Consider the following 23,827-nt stretch of genomic DNA (forward strand, 5'->3'; position numbering starts at 1 on the left):
CTTAATCTTATCGAACATAGTGCCTCTGAATGTTTCTGGAATGGCTTTCTTCATGATCAACATACATATCGATAAGTAATTTTTGACCCTCCCTGAAAGTTTCCAACTTTTAGTGCTTAGATACTAATTTTAGGTCTAATAGTACTATTTTCACCATTTCTTAAAGCCTTTTTTTTTACTTTATTTTATCTTAAAAATCAAAAACTACAAAAAATATTTTCCTTTATTTTAGTTAATTAATATTTTTGTCTAGCAATTTTTAAGTTTATCTTATTTGTGAAAACTGAAAACCACAAAAAAAGTCACATGATTTGAGGTTTTACTACACTAGTATTAACTTTATTAGTTAGTGTTATCATAATATATTTTTAAAAGAAAAGAGAGTAAATATTTTCTTAGCCTCATTTGTTTTCGTATCTTTTGAGTTTTTATGGTATCATTTTGAGTTATTCTTATATTATCATCATTTCAGTTGGGAGTATTTTAGCTTAGTTGACATATTTTGGTTCTCGTTGCATTTGGCAGTATGCCTAATTGATCTTTTACTATCTTATTTTCTTTTCAATTAGTTAGTTGGGTTCATTTTGACTCTTAAAAGTTTTCTTTAGATAATTAAAAAAAAAAAAGCTCATGAATTTTGTCACTTTCTCTAAGGAATTACACTCTTATAGAGTAGATTTTCCATATTCAATTTTCTTGGGCATCACTCTGAAAACCTCATCTCCACATCTCACGTGACTCAAAAAAATCACTGATAATACACATTTAAGTAGCATTGGGGTCACACGGTTTGGAGACCCCTTTCTTCCTCTCCAAGCACTTAATTTAAGTATCATACACATCGACATAGAGAGGGGCTAGAATAGACAGACATACACGAACAGAGAGGGGAAAAGGAAAAATTTGATGGCAAAATTCCCTCCATCTACACAAAGCTCCACCAAACTTTACCATATCTGGATCATTTCGGTTCTTTTCACAGACTTTTAACATGGAAACTACTTAATTCCATCACCTCTATTCAACCAGTGTTTGGACCACAAATTAACAAAAGTTCCTCCCGTGAACTTTCCTTGACTGCAACACCACCCCTTCTCTATTTTTAAAGCTCCCCCACCACCGTCCTTTATCATTTTCTTTGTCAAAATTATCAGTGAATTAGAAATCAGAAATGGGTTGAATATTAAGGGTAAATTTCGGGCTAGATCTCTAGATTTGAACTCCAACCGAAGCTGCCGTTAGGGTGGGTATTGTTCGAGTGCTATGGTCTGCGGTACCGGTCCAGATTTGAAATGCAATCGAGGTGCTATTGTCAGTTTTGGTTTCTAGTTCATCTCTGAGTAACATTGTTGCTATATAGAGAGGTTCTTGCTTAATCAAAATCTGGAGAAAACTTTGCTACACAAAAGGTCCAATTCTTTTCCCTTCTTGCAATTTCGTTCTCCTAAATTTGTCGTTTATTGAATGACTTTATGAATTGTTCTCGTGGTTGATATTATAATTTGTGTTTTAGTGTATTCTTAGTAGAGTAGTTGCTATGTTGGAATTACTGCTTCTTTAATTTAGAACATGGAAAATGAACTGGTTTTGAATTGTTGGGTTTAGTTGTGAAAATTGGAATTAAAACAGACATTATCTTGTAACAAGAATGGGATTTAGGTGGATGTGTATAGGTCAAAATCTGCTTTCATTAAGATTTGACACGAAGCGATATCGTAGAATGCGATATGGTCGAGATCGATTAGTAGTTAACGAGACTCGTAGGCGAGTAGTCAACAACGGCCGAGGTCGAGTGTTAACGACTAGTTTTTGTCATAAAATATTCAGAAGAATATTCTACTGGTGTCTGTACTTTTAGGGTTGACTAGAGAATGTCTCATATAAATAGAAAAATAAATAGGGAGAAAGGGGATCCTCTAAGAAGAACATTCTTGTAAAATTAGACTTTCTCTCTAGAAAAAAAGAAAATTGTTACCTTTCTAGAGAGATTCGATTGTCTACTATTCCACTCTTTTTCCACTAGATCGAAGAAGGGTCACGACATTCTAGTATTTTAATTATCATACACCATTGTCAGAAAGAAGAATCATCCACCTCATTCAATATTGGGTGAATCATTCTCCTTATTTATTTTAATGTCACTTACCGTCATTTATTGCATAGTATTCCCCTATCATTAACGATCTCAAAGCATTGAATATACATCACATTTAGTTCTCTCTAAACACTGCCCTTACGTGATTGGTGTTAATTAGTTTAATCAAAAGTCTATATTTTTTGGTCAAACAATTTGGCGCCGTCTGTGAGGATTTCCTAGTCAAATCTTTAGTTTCCTCTAAATCTATAACTAACACAACTCACAAAAAACAAAAGGGAGGAGAGAAGCTCCTATTTCCTCGTACACCCAGATCTGACATGGCAGGTAAGGGAGAAGAAAGAATGAAGGCAGTGGCCGATCTCACTACCAACCTCTTAAACACCATCAATGAGGTCTCCGAAACAGAAGTCGAAGGCATAACACCTAACACCTTTCCTCGACGATGTGGATCACCCCTACCTCACGACAGTATCACAACATCCTGAGGTAAAGAAGCTTCCACGTCCATATCGGAAGAGGCACTGCCAGCGGTGAAGCAGCTACTCGTAGCTTGGCTGACAAATACGCTGACCGGCATCCTCAGCAAGCCTACTCAGGAGGCAGTTATAGGAAATGCAAGGACTTGTATTACACAAGCAACGACCAAGTAGCACGGACCCCCTCCTTCAGTAACAGGTGTCACTCACGATATTAATAATGCAGGTAACGACACCCTCACAGCTATTCTGAGGATAATGGAAGAAATGGAAAACGAAAACAAAATGCTTCAGGATCAAATGAGAGAACACCAAGAAAGAGTCGACAAAATACTGGGTGCCCCAAAACTCTTGCCAAAAAGAGACACTGATCGGTTCGTCGAGCAACCCTACAGTGATGAAGCCACCCCGTATGCCATACCCAAGACGTTCAAGATGCCGCCTTATATGAAAATTTATGACGGTACGACCGACCCCGAAGATCATGTAACTCACTATGTCACTGCGGTAAAGGGCAATGATCTCTCCAAAGAACAAGTCTCCTCCATCTTGTTGAAAAGGTTCAGCGAGACCCTTACCGGAGGAGCATTGACTTGGTATTCACATATGCCCGCACGCTCCATTGAAGCATTCGAAGAGATGGTCGACAAGTTCGTAACGGCCCATGCTGGGGCTAAAAAGGCGGAGGCAAGAGTGAACGATATATTTGCCATCAAACATTCACCTGGAGAGGATTGAGGGACTTCCTCGCTCGATTCAACAGGGTAAAGATGACCTTACCGAATGTATCAGAAGGAATGACTGTAGCATCTTTCTAGAACGGGCTGAACAGGAATTGCTCGAGGGCGACTAGAAAACTATTAAACTAGCTTATGAAATATCCTCCAACCACTTGGGATGAAATACACAACGCTTACTGTGCTGAAGTCCGTGCCGACGAAGACGACCTGAATGGACCGACTCATCGATTGACCTCGGTATGAGCCAAAATCAGGTAGGATCGAAGACATGATGCCAAGAGAGATCTTGCAACTCCACGATCCAACCGAGAGATGCATCAACCATATGTCAAAAGCGACATCATGCCCCTCTCTTGGCATGAAGAGGGCCCATTTAGGCCAAGGACTAGGACTCACCGGAACGAGAGAGGTATGCCCCATTTACTATCTGCTCACAATTTTTATGTGTCACCCTCAGAAATAGTCCATGCATTGGAGAAACTCGGACCAAAAGTAAAGTGGCCACAAAAGATGAGGTTAGATCCAAGCACTAGAAAATCAGACAACGTTTGCGAGTTCCACCAAGAGCGAGGTCACAAAAGTGAGGACTGCATCGCCCTAAGACAGGAGGTCGTGAACATGCTTCATCAAGGACACCTCAAAGAACTGTTGAGCGACCGAGGAAGGATCAACTTTGCCCGAGGACGCGAACACCAGAGACCGCCAAAACTACCCTCACCGACACACACCATTCAAATGATCATCGGGGGCAGCGACGATGTTTCGATCAACATCTTGAAGTTTGCCACAACCCACAAGCTCAAACAGTCAATCACTCACGAACGGTAGGACGAACTCGAAGAAAGTATCATTTTCCATAAGTCAGATACCCACAGTTTGATCTTCCCTCACTATGATGCCCTTGTTATCACTTTACGAATATTAGATACAAATGTAAGATTCATTATGGTGGACGATGGGAGCGGAACGTGCATTGTCCATCCTAGATTACTTGCACAAATAAAACTCGAGGATAAGATAGTACCGCGCTGCATCACACTAATGGGTTTTAACAATGCAGTTGAACGAACATCTGGGAAAATCACACTCCCCGTCCTGGCCGGCGGCGTCACTCTAGAAACCACATTCCACATCATGGACCAGGATACAATGTAGATTGTCGTAATAGGTCGACCTTGGATACATGCCATGAGGGTTATCCCTTCCAGCTTGTACTAAGTTATCAAATTTCTAACCCCATGGCCATGGGGAGTATTCAGCATACGAGGAGAACATCACACATCTCGAGAATGCTATCGCATCACTCAGGATTGTACGTACACCCAACAAATAAAGGGTAAAGCAGAGGATGCATAGAAATAAATTGAGTCGAGGTCGAGCTGTGATGAAAAGGCGGACGTCATTAGAGATCCCGAAGCAATAGATGACACAGGATCAGTCGTCGAATACCTTGACCCCGTCGAACTTGATGAAAACGACCACAGCAAGAAATCCTACGTCGGCTGCAAGCTTCAAGAACCAGGTAAATTCCTTCAATTCTTAACTGCTAACGCGGACTTGTTTGCTTTTTCCCATGCAGACATTCCAGGTATCCCGAAGGAGGTCGCCACACATAAGTTGAACGTCGACCCGTTCTACCCCCGGTAAGGCAGGTTAGACAAAAGTTCAATTTCGCAATAAACGATGCAGTCCGTGATGAGGTTGTAAAATTGTTAGAAAACGGCTCCATCAGGGAACCAAAATATCCCCAGTGGGTCGCCAATGTGGTCATGGTAAAAAAGAAGAACGGAAAGTGGCGTATGTACGTAGACTTCACGGATTTAAACAAAGCATGTCCCAAAGATTCATTCCCGCTACCACACATCGACCAAATCAATGACGTAGCGGTCGAGCATGAACTGTTGAGCTTCTTAGATGCCTACTCGGGCTACAATCAAATCCTTATGGAAGAGGAGGACCAGGAGAAGACCACCTTCATCACCCACCAAAGAACGTACTACTACAGGGTGATGCCCTTCGGACTGAAAAATGCAGGGGCGACATACCAAAGGTTGGTGACCAAAATGTTTAAAGACCAACTTGACAAGACCATAGAGGTCTACATAGACGACATGTTGGTAAAGTCCAAAAAGAAAGAAGATCACTCGACCACGTGAAAAGAGGCCTTCGACATACTCAGGCGATATGGGATGAAACTAAACCTTGAGAAATGTGCGTTTGGAACTTCAAGAAAGTTCCTGGGCTTCCTTGTATCAGAAAGAGGCATTGAGGTAAATCCTGACCAAATCAAAGCCATTGAGGGAATACCAGAACACTTGACCAGCAAAAAACAAGTTCAGAAGCTGACCGACCGCATCGCCGCCTTGTCGAGATTCATCTCACGATCATATGATAGATGCCACATGTTTTTTGGCGTGCTCAAGAAAGACAACGACCTCCTATGGACATCCGAGTACGTTCAAGCCTTGAAGGAGTTAAAAGCCTACCTATCATCACCACCGTTACTTGCCAAAGCAGAACCAGGGGAACGTCTGCTCGTCTACCTCGCCGTATCTGAAGTAGCAGTGAGTGTAGTCCTAGTCCGAGAAAACAAAGGTACGCAATCCCCTATCTATTACATTAGAAAAACCTTAGTCGACGCCGAGACGAGGTATCCCTACCTCGAAAAACTAGCACTGGTCTTGGTCATAGCTTCACGCAAGCTTAGACCCTACTTCCAATACCATCCGATCTCGGTAATCACGACTTTCCCCTTAAGAAGCATCTTGCATAAGCCCGAACTATCAAGAAGATTAGCTAAGTGGGCCATAGAATTGAGCGAGCATTACATCACATATCAACCGCGGATGGTGATAAAATCACAAGTCCACGCCGACTTCGTCGCCGACTTCAGCGCAAAAATAATGCTCGAAGTTGAAAAAGAATCCACCCACGCTTCTCCGCGAGCACAAAATCTATGGATTTTGTACACCGATGACGACTACAATGCGTTAGGGGCCGGAATGGGAGTTGTACTTGAAGTCCCTACGGGAGAAGTGGTTCTCCAGTCCATAAGATGACCGTACATGACTAACAATGAGGTCGAGTATGAGTCAGTGATTGCAGGGTTAAGGCTAGCGCTCAAGTACAGGGCGAGACGGGTCATCCTACGGTGCGAATCTCAACTCGTCGTCAACCAAGTCATAGGGACTTTCCAGATCAAAAAGCAAAGGTTACAAAAATACCAGGCCGAGATCCGCAGACTATTGCCCGAGTTCGACGAGTGCCAGTTCGACCAAATCCCTCGAGCACAAAATATCGAAGCAGACGACCTCGCCAAATTAGCGGCAATGACTAAAAGCATAACCGGAGAAGGAAACGTGGTCACCCTCCTTCACTCATCGATAGACCAAATCGTGGTAAGGACCATAAATCTAATCTGGGATTGGCACAACCGTATTGTTACATACTTCCAGGATGGTGTACTCCCAGATGATAAAAAGGAAGCCAAGAAGCTCCGGATGCCAGGTACAACATCATTCACAACGACCTATACAAAAGGACGTATGGTGGCCCCCCAGCGAAATGCTTAGGCCCAAATCAGACACGACGCATACTGGAAGAAATCCACGAAAGCCACTGCGGGGCTCACTCAGGAAATCGAGCTCTGATCAGATGTCTCATACGGGAAGGTTACTACTGGCCTACCATGAAAACGGAGGCCTCAGACTTCGTAAAACAATGCGAACAATGCCAAAAATATACCCCAATGATCCATCAAATGAGCGAGCATCTCCACTCGGTCACCTCTCCTTGGCCTTTCATCAAGTGGGGAATGGACATCGTCGACCCTTTTCCTGCGAGGCGAGGTAACATACTACTATTTCTTTTGGTTTTAACTGACTATTTTTCAAAATGGGTAGAAGGAGGAGCATTTTCCCAAATACGCGAACATGAAGTGATCGTCTTCATATGAAAAAATATTGTGTGCTGCTTCGGCCTCCCCAAAGAGTTCAGTTGCGACAACGGACCCCAATTCACTGGAAAAAAGGCCGACGAATTTTTCGAGAAGTGGCATATTATCACGACCCAAAATTCAACTAGTCGTAATGGAATATAACCCCAACCCGCTGGGTAAGCCAATTAACAATAGCCAATTCCAATGAAATTAATAAAATAATTAAATAGAAGAGATTATCTGAATCTTATACATTCTCCAAGGATTGGTAGTACAAATCATGAGCTTCTAAGAATAGAATTTACAAAGTTGGTATGAAATAAATACATCATCTGTTCGAAAAGTACATAAACAGAGTTTTATGAATCTAAGGCTACCATGAACAAGAGGCAGCTGCAACCGGAACACAAGTACGTCTTCAAGTCCAACTCCCATTGAACACAACATCATCATTAGTCAACATCTGCACGCAAGGTGCAGAATTGTAGTATGAGTACAACCGACCCCATGTACTCAATAAGTAACAAACCTAACTTAGGTTGAAAGTAGTGACGAGCTAGAACAAGGTCGGGTCCAGCACTAATAACCAACAACAGTTCGTAACAACATAAAGCAAGTAATAAAATACGTAATTCAGAGATGAATTACTCAGCTTATTCATAGTTTCCCGAAAAATAGTTCCGCCTTTCTAGTATATCAGTGAAAATCCAAGTCATTTACCGAAGTTGCCAAAAGTATGACTAAGTGTGAAAACAGTAATTTTCCCAAAAATCCTCTCAACAATAAATAATATGTTTCATTGTTTTTCCAGATAGCCAATATAAAATGCATCCCTATGCCCATATTCCAATATGTGTGAGAAGTCATGAATGACGTGATTCCATACAACATGAGGAAAATACATCTCTATGCCTGTATATCATGCGTGCATGTTAATGCAATGTATCTTACAGATGAACTCATGTACTCACACTCTCCGAGTACTCAATCTTACTGGCTCACACTTTCCACTCATCATGCTCAATCACTTAGTACTGTATATGGCCAATCCGGCCCAGGGAAGATCCATCCTGGAAAGTATACACCAACTGATGATCAGTAACTCAGTACTGAGTAGGGCCAATTCAGCCCGTGGGGAAGATCTATCCCTAGGTATAAATGCTTCGGACAAGATCCATGTCCAGGGAAGATCCATCCCTCAATATAAATGCTTCGGACAAGATCCATGTACAGGGAAGATCCATCACTCAACATAAATCAACCGCGCTTACTGGGGGTGTGTACAGACTCCGGAGGAGCTCCTTCAACCCAAGCGCTATCATAAATCAGTATAACCACTACAGCATGCAGCGCGATCCCATAATGTCACTCAAAATTAGGCCCTTGGCCTCACTAAGTCATCAATCTCTCCAGCCTCTCTTTCGGGGCTCATAATGTCATGAAACTAGCCCGAAAATGATAATATGATGTATCGATAAATAGCAACAGAGACTGAGATATGATATGCATATGAATGTGTATGACTGAGTATGTAATGCAATGAAAGCAGATAACTCAACAACAGAAATGACCTCAGTGGGTCCCAGCAGGATAAACATGTAGCCTAGATATGGTTTCTAACATGGATCACAACTCAATAACTTAAGAACGTAGAAATTTCATGGTTACAGGTAAGATTAGATAACTACACAGTACCACAAAATAATAGAGTCACAAATCACATAGTGCACGCCCACACGCCCGGCACCTAGCATGTACGCCACCTCAACATCGACCACATAACACGTAATTCGGGGTTTCATACCCTCAGCACTAAGTTTAGAAGTGTTACTGACCTCGAACAAGCCAATTCCAATACCGAGCAAGCCAAGCGATGCTCCAAAATGCCATCTCACGCATACCGACCTCCGAACGACTCAAAGTTAGCCAAAAGCAACTCAAATACATCAAATAAAGCCCAAGGAAACAATTACAAATGATAAAGATAGAATCCTTAATCAAAACCCAAAACCGGCCAAACGTCACACCCGGGTCCGCGCCTCGAAACCTGACAAAACTCACAAAATCAGACAACACATTCAATTACGAGTCTAACTATACTAGTTTCATTCAAATCCGACTCCGATTCGGTATTTAAAATTCAAAAATCCATTTTATGAAACTTTAGGCTAAAACCCCAATATCTCTTTAAAATTCATCAACCAATTGCCAAAAATGAAGATAGATTCGTGGAATAAGATCAAACCCAAGTGTAGAATACTTACCTCAATCCTTGTGATGAAATTTGCTCCAAAAAGTGCCTCAATCCGAGTCCCACATCTCAAAATATGAAGAAAAAACTAAAACCCTCGATTTATAGCTTCTACCAGCATTTTTGCATTTATCGGCGTCGCTTTTGCGACATAACCTCCACTTCTCCGGAATCGGCTAAGAACTCGACCCCCGCACCTGCGGACAAAATATCCGCTTCTGCGATATCGCAGGTGCGAGCCACCATCCGCACCTGCGAAATACCTCGCTCCTGTGCTCCATCACTTCGCACTTGCGCATCCACATATACGCCCAAATCTCCGCTTCTACGGTCTTCCTAACCCAACACTCACCTCATCTTTGTGACGCCTTTTTTGATTCTGCGGCCATCGCACCTACGCAAAACCAGCTGCAGGTGCGATCACACAAGAACTAGCAGCCTTCAGTAATGCACTATGCAACGAAAGTGATCCGAACCTCGTCCGAAACTCATCCGAGCCACTCGGGACCCCATCCGAATATACCAACAAGTCTAATAACATAATACAGACCTACTCGAGGCCTCAAATCACGCATAACAACATCGAATCGCACCTCAAATCAAACTTAATGAACTTTGAACTTTTCAACTTCCAAAACTCGTGCCGAAATATAGCAAATCAATCCGGAATGAACCCAAATTTTGCACACAAGCCCCAAATGACATAACGAAGCTATTCCAACTCCCGAAATCACAACCTGAACCCGATATCCACAAGTCAACTCTTGGTCAAACTTTTGAACTTTTCAAACCTCCAAATTCCCAATTTTCGCCAATTTATGCCGAAACCTTCTAGAAATATCCAAATGCGAATTCGAGCATATTTTCGAGTCCAAAATCACTATTCGGACCTAACGAAACCATCAAAACTCCGTTCTAGGGTCAAATTCACAAAAAGTCAAACTTGGTCAACTCTTTAAAACTTAAAGCTTCAACAATGAAATTCATTCTTCCAAATCGATTCCGAGTAACCTGAAAACCAAAACCGACCGCATGAGCTAAAGGAGCCGTATATGTGGGTGAGAGGTCGCTTCTGCGATGCCGCAAAAGCGGAAGTGCTGGCAGAACAGTTAAATACAAGTGTTCGCGATTTTGCTTTATTTTAAACATTTTGAGCTCGGGTTCTGGCAATTCTTGAGAGGATTTTTTTAGGGGATTCTTGAGGTAAGTCCCTTGTGCTAATTTTTGTTTAATAAACTTTCTTCTCCATTGATTTCCCACCTAGTTGGTGTGTATTTAAGGTGTAAATTTAGAGTTTGAGGGTTAGGGATTTTGAGAGTTTGATTTGGGGATTTGGATTCTGATTTGCTGTCGGATTTTGATAAATTTGATATGGTTGGACTCGTGATTGAATGGGCTTTCGGGTTTCGTGACTTTTATCGAATTTCGAGACATAGGCCGGGGGGCGGCTTTTGAGTCGATTTTTTACTTTTGCTTAATACCTTAGCATTTTCTTATGGAATCGATTCCTTTAGCCCGTATTGGTTATATCAAATTGTTTATGGCTAGATTCGAGGCATTTAGAGGCCGTTTCCTGAGGCAAGGGCGTGTTGGAGTAAGGATTTACTAGGATTGAGGTAAGTAACAATTCTAAATTTGGTTCTGAGGGTATGAAACCCTAGATTATGTGTTATGTGATTGGTTTTGAGGTGACGCACATGCTGGGTGACAGGCGTGCACCGTAGGAATTGTGACTTGGTCAATTCCATATAACCGTGTAGTTGAATAATCTATTATTTTTCGTATATTTGTTTTTCACGTATTAAAGGAATTGAACTGCAAATCATGTTTAGACCATGTGTTGACACTGTAGGGACCCACATAGGTCGTGTACATGCCGAATTATCTGCTAAATTGTTGTTTTGTATTTAGTCACAGTTTTACTTGCATATTATGTCTCAGTCTCTATTGTTCATTATTGATGCATTATAGCATTGATGTTTGGGCTGATTATCATGAGTTCCGAGAGCCTGAGAGACTGGAGATATTGATGACTGAGTGAGGCCTAGGGCCTGATTGTGAGGATATTTATGGGATCGGGCTGCACGTCACAGCATGCTTTATTGATATATGCCATTATTGGCTTGTTATAGTTCTTGGGTTGAAGGAGCCCCTCCGGAGTCTGTACACACCCCTGTGAGCGCAGGTACCTACTGAGTGAGAGTGCAGAGTGCCGAGAGCCGAGTGCCGAGTGGTGAGTGACTGAGGGGATGGAGTGACTGTGAGGAATGAGTGATTATGAGGTTGGAGTGAATGGGAGGATTGGGTGACTGCTGCTCGGTGAGGATACATTTAACTTCATTATTGTTACACTTCAGCTGTTATATAACTGTCTTGAAATTTCTTAGAGATATTCTCTTCCGTTTCAAATAAACTTGACATGAAATAACTGTTTTGGACTTATTTGCGGAACTTGAAATCATGCTTACCTTCCTATGTGGAAATTACTGTAATTGAACTTAACTATGAAGCTCATCACTACTTCAGTTCTTTATTTAGTATTGTTACTTACTGAGTTGGTTGTACTCACGCTACACCCTACACTTCGTGTATAGATCCAGATGTTTCCGGACACAGTGGGTGTTGATTTCATCGACAGTTGATCTTTTGGGAGATTCCAAGGTAGTTGTCCGGCTTCGCAGGCCATGTCTCTCCTTCCCTATCTTCCTGCTTATTGTATTTAGTTTCAGACTATCATAGACAGTATTTTGTTTTCCAGACTTGTGATGTATAGATGCTCATGTACACTGTGACACCCCGATAGTTGGGAACTTTCGCGTTGTGTTTTGGGTTTCTATCCCTTTTTTTTGAGAAATTTTATTATTTAAACTACTTTAATTCATTTTCTATTAAAGGTCTTGGAATTATTTTGAAATGTCGTCTTGCCTAGTACCATGTTAGGCGCCATCACGACAGGTTATGATTTTGGGTCGTGACAAGTTGGTATAAGAGTCTAGGTTACATAGGTCTCACAAGTCATGAGCAGGTTTAGTAGAGTCTTGCGGATCGGTACAGAGACGTCTGTACTTATCTTCGAGAGGCTGCCGAACCATTAGGAAACTTCACATTCTTGTATTCTTGTCGTGCGGATTTGTTGATTTCGGTAACTAAACTTCTATATTCTAGTCTCTCACAATTGGTGAGGACACGTGCTACCGGACAGGATGGACAGCCACCAGTACTACTAGCTAGGGCCACGAGAGGCCGAGGTTGCGGTACGGGCCACGGTAGGGGCAGATGTGCAACTCGTACAACAACTAGAGCAACACCTGTAGATCCACCAGGTGCTCTAGTTCAGGAGCAGGTTCCACATGTGGTTGAGCCAATAGGGCCAACTCAGGCACCAGCTGTGCCCATTGTGATTCCAGGCCTTCAGGAGGCATTGGCCCAGATATTGACTGTTTGCACTGGCCTTGCTCAGGTGGTTTCAGCTTAGGCCACACCAGCCACTTCTCAGGCCTGTGGAGGTACTCATACCCCCGCCGCCCCTACTCCAGAGTAGGTGATGTAGGGACTCCGGACACCGGGGGTACTATCAGCCCAGCTGGTTGCAGCTTCTCAGGCCTAGGTGGTCCCCGTTATGACTGACGATGAGCAGAGGAGACTAGAGAGATTTGGGAGGCTTCAGCCTCCATCATTTAGAGGTGCTGAGTTAGAGGATGTTCAGGGTTTCTTGGATAAGTGCAGTGGATTATTCACACAACTGGTATTTTGGAGACCAGTGGGGTCTCATTCACTTTTTGTTAGTTTACTAGGGCTTCCTTCAGATGGTGGGAGGCTTATGAGAGGCGAAGGCCGGTCGATGCAGCAACATTTACATTGCAGAAGTTCTCCATTCTCTTCTTGGAGAAGTTCGTCTCGCAGGGAGGAGCTGCGCAGACAACTTAAGCAGTTACAGCATGAGGGCATGTCTGTGACGTAGTACAAGATGAGGTTTTCTTAGTTGGCTCGTCACGCAGTTTGGCTGGTTCCCACTGATAGGGAGAGGATTATGCGGTTCATTGATGGCCTCACATATTAGTTGTGGTTGCTTATGACTTGGGAGAGGGCGTCTGGTGCTACTTTTGATGAGGTGGTTGACATTGCTCGGCAGATAGAGATGCTACGCAACTAGGAGCATGGAGAGAGGGAGGCCAAGAGGCCTCTTGGATCGGGTGGTTTCAGCGGTGTTCCTTCTGGAGGTCAGTTCTACCACGGCAGGGGTCGTCCTTACAAGCATGCTCAAATGGCTCGTCCAGTTCACCGTGGTGCATCATCCAGCCATGGTTCATACAGTACTCATCAGGGTCAGTCATCTCTCAGTGCCCGTCCATCCCAGGGTTTGTCCCGTGCACCTTCAATTTAGGGTTCATCTGCACCGGGTACTTCTAGCGGTTATTCTGGTTCTCATGGCCCAATTTAGTCCCCCACCACCACCAGCACGGGGGAGTTGCTTCGGGTGTGGGGATTTTGGGCATATATGGAGGCAGTGTCCTCGTCGCTCGGGAGGTCCAGTGCAGCAGAGGAGTCAGGCTACAACTTCAGCACCAGTTACTTCACGACCCACCCACCCAGCTCAGGGTGGGTCTCAATCATCTAGGGGTCCCCCAAGAGGGGGAGGCCGATCAGGTGGAGGCCAAGCCCAATTTTATGCTATTCCTGCCAGGCCAATGGTGTTGCTTCCGATGTAGTGATCACAGGTATTGTCTTAGTATGCCACAGGGATGCCTCTGTATTATTTGACCCTGGTTCCACTTATTCATATGTATCATCATATTTTTCTCATTATCTGGATATGCCCCGTGAGTCCTTGGTTTCATCTGTTCATGTATCTACGCCAGTGGGAGATACTATTGTTGTAGACCATGTATATCAATTGTGTGTGGTGACTATTTGGGGATTGGAGACTAGAGTTGATCTCTTATTGCTTAGTATGGTGGACTTCGACATGATCTTGGATATGGATTGGTTGTCTCCATATCATGCTGTTCTGGATTGTCACGCTAAGACCGTGACGTTGGCGATGCCGGGGTTGAAAAGGATTGAGTGGAGAGGTTCTTTAGACAATGTTCCCAGTAAAGTGATTTCATATTTGAAGGCCCGTCAGATAGTTGGGAAGGGTTGCTTATCTTATTTGGCCTTTGTAAGGGATGTTGGTGCTGATACTCCTACTATTGATTCTCTTTCGGTGGTGCAAGATTTTCCGGATGTGTTTCCTGCAGACTTGCCGGACATGCAGCCGGACAGGGATATTGACTTAGGTATTGACCTTGTGCTGGGCACTCATCCCATTTTTATTCCACCGTATCGTATGGCACCGGCTGAGTTGAATGAATTGAAAGAGCAGCTTCAGGAACTTCTTGATAAGGGTTTTATTAGGTCTAGTGTGTCGCCTTGGGGTGCACCGGTTCTGTGAAGAAGAAGGATGGTACAATATGGATGTGCATTGATTACAAGCAGTTGAACAAAGTTACAACCAAGAACAAGTATCCTTTGCTGCGCATTGATGATCTATTTGACCAGCTTCAGGGAGCGAGGATGTTCTCTAAGATTGACTTGAGGTCCGGGTATCACCAGTTGAAGATTCAGGACTCGAATATTCTAAAGACAGCATTCAGTACCTTACCCGTTATGGTCATTATGAGATCCTCATGATGTGTTTTGGGCTATCCAACGCCCCAGCAGCATTCATGCATCTGATGAACAATGTATTTCAGCCTTATCTTGACTCGTTTTTCATAGTGTTCATTGATGACATCTTGGTGTACTCTCGTAGCCAGGAGGAGCATGCTCAGTATTTGAGGATTGTATTGCAGAGGTTGAGGGAGCAGAAACTTTATGCTAAGTTCTCCAAATGTGAGTTTTGGCTTAGTTCAGTGGTGTTTTTGGGGCACGTGGTATCCAGTGAGGGGATTCAGGTGGATTCGAAGAAGATAGAGGCGGTTCAGAGTTGTCCCAGACCATCCTCAGCCATGGAGATTCGGAGCTTTCTCGGCTTGACCGTTTATTATTGTCGCTTCGTGGAGGGTTTCTCGTCTATTGTATCACCTTTGCCCAAATTAACCCAAAAGGGTGCTATTTTTAGGTGGTCAGATGAGTGTGAGGAGAGCTTTCATAAGCTCAAGGCTGGGCTCTGAAATATCCAACCTCACAAGTCTGTTAGCTAAGGACTGAATGTCCAAATCTAGGGGCATATCCTCTACTAAAATGAATGCCAAACAACCCATGCCCTCCACCTTTATGCTCAAGGCATCCGCAACTACATTCGCCTTGCCTGGATGATAAAGGATTGTAATATCATAATCTTTTAGTAACTCAAGCCACCTGCGCTGCCTCAAATTGAGATCCCTCTACTTGAACAAATGCTGCAAGTTACGATGATCGGTGTAAACGTCACAGGACACCCATAAAGATAATGCCTCAAGATCTTGAGAGTATGAACAATCGCGGCCAACTCCACATCATGTACGGGGTGATTCTTCTTGTGGGGATTCAACTGATGTGAAGCATATACAATAACTCGCCCCTCCTACATCAATACATAACCCAAATCAACGCGTGAGGCCTCGCAATACACAATATACATCCCTGAATCGGAAGGCAACACTAATACCGGTGCTGAAGTCAATGCGGTCTTGAGCTTCTGAAAGCTAGCCTCGAAACCATCGGACCATCGGAATGGAGCACCATTCTTGTTCAATCTAGTCAAAGGTGCTACAATAGATGAGAAGCCCTCCATAAACCGGCGATAATAGCCTGCTAACCCCAAGAAGCTCCTGATCTCAGTTATTGTAGTAGGACGAGGCCAACTCTGAATTGCCTCAATCTTCTTGGGATCTACCTTAATACCCTCGCCTGATACAACATGCCCCAAGAATGACATAGAATCTAACGAGAACTCACACTTAGAGAACTTAGAATATAGCTTCTGTTCCCGTAGGGTCTGAAGCACCACTCTCAAATGCTACTCGTGCTCCTCCATGTTACGTGAGTAGATCAAAATGTCATCAATGAGGACAATGACAAACGAATCAATATATGGCCGGAATACCCAGTTCATCAAATCCATAAATGTTGCCGGGGCGTTAGTCATATAGAAGGACATCACTAAAAACTCACAATGGCCATATCTAGTCCGGAAGGCCGTCTTCGAAACATCTGAATCCCGAATCTTCAACTGATGGTACCCCGAACTCAAATCGATCTTGGAGAACACCATATCACCCTGAAACTGGTCAAATAAATCATCAATACACGGCAACGAGTACTTGTTCTTAATGGTAACTTTGTTCAACTGGCGGTAATCAATGCAAATCTGCATAGTCCCATATTTCTTCTTCACAAATAACACCGGTGCACCCAAAGGTGACACAGTCGTTCTGACAAACCCTTTTGCTAGAAACTCCTTAAGTTGTTCCTTTAATTCCTTCAAATCTTTCGGTGCCATGCAGTACGGTGGAATAGATATAGGCTGGGTACCTAGAGCCAAATCAATACAGAAATCAATATCATAATCTAGTGGCATGCCTGGAAGATCAGAAGGAAATATATCAGAGAACTCCCAGGCCACGGGCACTGAATCAATCGTTGGAGTCTTTGTAGTAGTATCCCGAATATAATCTAGATAAACCAAACACCCCTTAGCGACCATGTGTCGATCCTTCATAAAGGAGGTAACCCGACTAGATGTACTGACAGATGAACCCTTCCACTCCAAACTAGGCAACTTTGGTATCGCCAAGGTAATAGTCTTGGCATGGTAATCAAAGATGGCGTGATATGGAGACAACTAATCCATGCCTAGGATAACCTCAAAGATGGTCATATCGAGCAACAAAAGATCGGGTCTCATAACTACAGAAAGTAATAATGCAGGACCAATAGATTTCCACATTAACAGAATCATCCACTGGTGTAGACACATAAACAGGAGTACCCAAGGACTCACGAGTAACACCCAAGAAATGAACAAACAGAGATGAAACATACGAATATGTAGATCCTGGATCAAATAGTACCAAAGCATCCCTACCACAGACTGAAATAATACATGTGATCACGGCATCTGAGGCCACTGCATCTGGTCTGGACGGAAAAGCATAGAATTTAGCTGGAGCGCCACCTGACTGCCCTTCACCTGTCTAACCTGACGTCTAGGATAGCCCCTACCCACCTGCCCTCCGCCTCTAGGTGGCCGGACGACTGGTGCGACAGATGGTGCTGTAATCATAGGCTAATGACCCTGTTGTACTTCCTTTCCCTGAAGTCTAGGACAAAACATATTCATGTGGCCAGGATCCCCGCACTCGTAACAACCCCTTAGAACGATGGACTGCTGACCGGAAGTCAGACCTTGATGGCCTGAATAGCCACTGGAGGAGCCCTGAATAGCTGGTGGACGGAGGAGGCGGCGACACTGGATATGTGGGCCTGCAAGATTGACCCCTCACGAACTGACCCCTGCCCCCGGCTGGGGCACCACTGAACTCTCCAGAATAACAAAAATGCTTATCCCTCGTTGCCTGCTCTCAACTCCGCTGACGAACACCCTCGATCCTCTGAGCTATCTCCATAACTAGCTCGTAAGAAGTCCCCATCTCAAACTCTCGGGCCATAGTGGCCTGGCTAGCAGAGTGCAAACATGCAATAAACCTCTGCACTCTCTCTACATCGGTCGGAAGTATCATAAGTGCATGGCGAGACAACTCAGAGAATCTTGCCTCATAGTCGGTCACCGACATCTGGCCGTGTTGGAGTTGCACGAACTGAAATTACAACTCTTCCCTCTAAGAGGGTGGAATATATCTATCCAAGAAGAGGCGTGTGAACTGATCCCAGGTCATGGGAGGAGAACTTGCTTGTCTGCTGAGAATATAAGACTGCCACCATCTACGGACCTTTCCCTCCAGCTTAAAAGTGTTAAAGGCCACCCCGTGTGACTCCAATATCCTCATGTTGTGCAGTATGTCCCTGCACCGATCAGTAAAGTCTTGAGGGTCCTCATGTCGCTCACCTCTAAAGACAGGAGGATGAAGCCTGGTCCATCTGTCCAATAGCTTCTACGGATCGCCAGCCGCAACGGGTCTCGGCTCAGGTATAACTGCTACAACTGGCTGAGCTCCGCCCACGGGTAGTGCACCCGATGTCTGATATATGGCAGCTGCATGCCCTGGAGCCTGAGCGGCAGGGGACTGTGCTTCCCCTCCCGCCTGAGATGTAGTTGGGTCTGCTAGAAATAAACCAGCCTGAGTCATAGAACCCATGAATCGCAGCATATGGCCCATGACCTCCTGGAATCCTAGTGCGGACATGAAATCCACCGGGGGTGGCTCTGCTGTAGGCACCTCGCCCTGCTCCTCAATAATAGGATCCTCTGCTGGATCCACTGGTGGCATAACTGGAACAACTCTAGGACTCCCTCATCCTCTCCCACGAGCTGGAGCACTCCCTCGACCTCTGCCTTGGCCTCTAGCAACAGGGGGAGCATCTTCTCCATGATCGGGTACATCTTCCGCGTGCGTTCTCACCACCTGTGAGAGAATAAGAAAATGATACTTAGAACAACATCAATTGCACGATAGGAGATGAAGAGAAGAGTAGTTTCCGAACATCATATAGCCTCTCGAAGATAAGTACGGACGTCTCCGCACCGGTCCTCAAGACTCTATTAGGCCTGCTTATAATATGTGAGACCTACGTGAACCTAGTGCTCCGATACCATGTTATCACGACCCAATTTCCCTACGGGCCGTGATGGCGCCCAACGTCGTTGTTAGGCAAGCCAACAGTGCACTAACCATATGTTTATTCTTTTAACCTTTTAAAAATAGTTGATTTTTAATTATTAAATAAGTAAGAGGTGATAAATTTAGTAAAATAAAGTGTAAACAATTATAAGAACAAATGTGGTGAAGTAAATACTCAGAATCATCAAGTGTCTACTAGCGAATTTCCAAGAACTAGTGTCACAAGTGTATGAGCTACTAGTATAATATACAAAACACTAAGTTACTGTCTAAAATAAAGTAGACGGAAAGCAAAACACAAAAGAAAGACTTCGGGTGCTGCAGAACGGGCTCGGGAAGCAGCTCACTGCTAAGTCTCGGAGTATCAGGAGTGCGCGTCGGGATAACCACCAGATGCACCTACCTCAGAACCTGCACGTTTAGTGCAAAAGTGTAGCGTAAGTACATAAATAACATGTACCCAGTAAGTATCTAGTATAACCTCGAAAAAGTACTGACGATGGATCGACATCGACACTTACTATTGGCTAACAATAAAATGCAGGAATTATAAATAAGCATGGATTATGTAAATAATTATACAACTCAGTAACAAGCAGTGAATAATAATTCTTTCACTAATAATAAATTTTAAGTTAATTCCTATCATTCAAATAATTATAACTGCTCAAGCCATAAACTAATATCAAGTATAATTAGGCTCCGAGTATTATCACGCACAATTTATGCCGAGGTCGTACGGCCTGATCCAGAAATATACTGTGTGCACTGCCGAAGGTCAAAAGGCACAAACCATAGATGCATCTATTAACCTGCCGAGGCGAACGACCCGTTCCCATGAGAGTAGAGGAATTTACCTCACTCGCAGAAATACTTGCGATGCGAGTGAACATAGACTTCTCAAAGTTATTATAAAATTGTTCAGTTCTTGCCAAACATAAGAAATCCAAACAGGGGAATTTAAATCTAAAAATTCATAATATCGGTTCTATTTAAGACAATTAATAAGTGTAATCAACATAACAGTGCAAACAAAACATGATATAAATCTAAGACTACCCAAACATCACATGGAATATAGCTACGCACGGACTCTCGTCACCTAGTGCGTACGTAGCTCCCCACACAAGTAATTTACAACCAAAATACACCTAAGGGGATGAGTTCCCTCTTACAAGATTAGGCAAGAGACTTACCTTATTCTCAAGCTCACTTCCGATCCTCAAATTCGTTCTAAAGCCTCACTTATTGCCAAATGACCCGAAACTAGTCAAATGTTATATAAATTAATCAATACATGTTCAAAAGTTCAAAATTTAACTATTAGGGTAATTACCCAACCCAAATTGAAAGATTCCTAAAATTCACCCTCAGGCCCACGTGCCCGGATTTCGAAAATTTTCGAAGATAAATTTACCCATAACCTTACAAACTCAAATATATAATTTTCACTCAAACCCATAACCATTTTCGTTGTTAAATCCTATTTTTATCAAAACCTAGGTTTTTCATCTAAACCCACAATTTTCACAATTTTACATGTTAAAATCTACCCATAATCCACGTATTAAACTCATAATGGATAGAAATTACTTACCTCCAATAGCTAGGTGGAAACCCCCAGATAAGAAGCTCCAAAATAGCCCAAGAAGTGAGAAAAATGAGTTAGACATGGCTTAAGTCCCGTAATAAATGCACACTTCTGCCTCCAGGACTTCCACTTTTGTGGTTCCATGGCCGCATCTGTTGCTCTGCTTCTGCGAACAAAGCCTTGCACATGCGGACCATGCCCAAGTTAGCCCCTCCCGCTTCTGCGTGCAGAGTCTCGCATCTGCGAGCCCGCTTCTGTGGCACGAGAATCGCACCTGCACTCCTGGCCGCTTCTGCGATTTCCTCCCTGCATTTGTGCCTTCGCTGATGCGGCCAAGAACCCCGCTTCTATGACCACTGGGAAGCCCGCGTTGGGCCGCTTTTGCGGCTACTAACTCTCTTCTTCTAGCTCCCACCTGCGGTTGGCCCTCCGCATGTGCGATTGTACCAGAAGCTGGATGCTTCAGCTGTTCACCTAATGCCAAACGTCCTCCGCGCACAGTTCGAATGGAATCCGGGGCCCTGAGGCCCCGTCCAAATATACCCACAAGTTTATAAACATAAAACAGACTTGCTCGCACTCTCGGAATGCAAAAAAAACATTAAAACTAAGAATCGCAAGCCAAAACCAATGGAATCAACTTATGAATTTCAAATTCTTCAAGCTTACTCTGAACGCGCCGATTCATACTTAAACTACTCGGAATGACACCAAATTTTGCGTGCAAGTCCTAAATCACCATACATAACTATTCCCAGGCTCTAAATCACAAATGGACCTCGATAACATCAAAACCTACTCCAAACTAAATTTAAAGAACTTTTAAACTTTCAATGCGTCAACTTTCGACATTAAGCGCATCCAAAACCCGATCCGAACATACGGCCAAGTCCAAAATCATCATACGAACCTATTGGAACCGCCAAATCCTGATTATGAGGTCTTTTTCTCTAAATGTTGACCAAAGTTAAAATTAGTCCTATAAAGCCAAACTAAGGAACCAAGTGTTCCGATTTCAACCTGAACCCTTCCAAATTCCGAACTAACCATCCCCATAAGTCATAAAACAGTAAAAGCACATACAGGGAGTTTTATTTAGGGGGATGGGGATATAGGAAGAAAAATGACCGCCTGGTCGTTATACAAGGGACAATAATACTTTTTCTTTCTCTTGATATTTAGGGTGAGAATTTAATCAATTTAAAGAACAACATAGCATCCAGAATAAGCTAATTACCTTTAAGAGTGGATACTCTATTGGTCATAGCTCTAGATGATGGGCTCTTTTTTTTTACATTTTTTTAATTATGTCGTAAGGTGGCGTAACCCTATACATTAAAACAGTCCAATTACAAAATATGAGTGGACACAATGCCCCGCCTCGCAAAACATAGAAGGAGATACAAAAATTCTCCAACTTGACAGGATTTAACTGGCTATACCAGGCCCAACTAGCTTGAAACTTATACAAAAACATAGCTATATTCCTTGGAATCCTTGCCACTTCTACTATTTACACAAAAGAATTCTTTCTCTGTCTATGTCTGAAGGAAACCATCTATAAGCAGTCCATTCTATAAGGCCCTTTAGCAGCAACTGGTAAGTCAAACCAAGAGGAGGTATTCAATTCATCATTCTCAATACTCCATTTAGCGATGGCATCCGCCATTTGATTAGCTTCCCTAAAATAATGACAAGTCACACAGTTTACCTGGCTAACAAGATTCTGAATTTGCTTGATGATATCCATTATCTGCCACGACACTTTTGATTTTCCTCTGATCATATCAATCACGAGCAAAGAATCACATTCCAAAATAATATTGTTCAAACCATTCAATATGCACCAATTTAACCCTACTAGAGCAGCTTTAGCCTCTGCCATATTGCTGTTAATACTCACGACCGATTGAGCAAAGGCCATAAGCAAAGTCCATAAATGGTCTCTACAGATACCACCATTTATAGGCGCGACAACGGGCCATAATTTATAGGCGCAAAGGTCACAAAATTCCTTGAAGACTTGAAAATCAAAAGAATCACATCATCACCATGCCACCCGAGTGCAAACGTCCAAGCGGAATCGACAAACAAAGTGCTTATTCAAAATCTCAAAAAGAGATTGGAAGCAGCCAAAGACAAATAGCCCGAAGAGTTACCGGGAGTTCTATGGGCGTACCGAACAATGACCAAGTCAAGCATGGGAGAGACACCTTTCTCTTTCGTCTACTGAGCAGAAGCCCTGATCCTGGTGGAAGTTGGAGAACCTAACATGAGATACTTTCAAGCGAATGAAGAAGCAAATAACGTAGCATTGTTGGTCAGATTGGACCTGCTCGACGAATGCAGGGACTTGGCATATATAAGGATGGTTGCCCAGAAACAAAGAATGGAAAGATACTACAATCGAGAGCCAATCTCCGTTATTTCAAAGTAGGAGACTTGGTTTTAAGGAAAGTAACTCAAAACAACCAAGAGCTCAACGTTGGAAAGCTGAGTCCAACGTGGGAAGGCCCCTTCCGAATTTCAGCTGTCGTCGGGAAAGGATCATACGAATTGGAAAATCAAGACAGAGTAAAATTGGCAAGAAACTGGAATGAGGCACACCTAAAAAGGTACTATTGCTGATGAGCACTGCCTATAATGAAAGTATGTGCTGCACTCTTTTTCTCTTCGTCCAGTTTTTGTCCCAATTGGATTTTCTTCGATCCGTAGAAAGATATACTCTTGGGTTTTAGATTTATTTATATGAAGTATGAAGGAAAGGGATCTCTTGTTCCTTGAAGAGTTCTTTCAAAACAAAGGATTGATTGAATTGTCTTATTAGGACAATTCATGGTTCTTTCTAGCAAGATTTTTAACTAGGCAGCAACGAAAAGCATACTACGAAAGAAGCACTATCAGCAGAAATAAAACCGTTAAACGACAAGGAATGAAAACAACAAGCCACTACGAGATGGTTAGATAGTC

General features: G+C 43.2%; 1 long non-coding RNA gene across 1 annotated transcript; it reads left to right on the forward strand.

Moving 5' to 3' along the window:
* The first annotated feature begins 712 nt into the window (after positions 1–712).
* Positions 713–12,383, forward strand: LOC142180294 (uncharacterized). The gene is made up of 2 exons (XR_012708655.1): positions 713–1,409; positions 12,097–12,383. It is a non-coding gene; the product is annotated as an uncharacterized LOC142180294 (long non-coding RNA).
* The last annotated feature ends 11,444 nt before the right edge of the window (positions 12,384–23,827 follow it).

The sequence above is a fragment of the Nicotiana tabacum genome, chromosome 4 (genome assembly GCF_000715075.1).
Source record: "Nicotiana tabacum cultivar K326 chromosome 4, ASM71507v2, whole genome shotgun sequence".
Lineage (NCBI taxonomy): Eukaryota > Viridiplantae > Streptophyta > Magnoliopsida > Solanales > Solanaceae > Nicotiana > Nicotiana tabacum.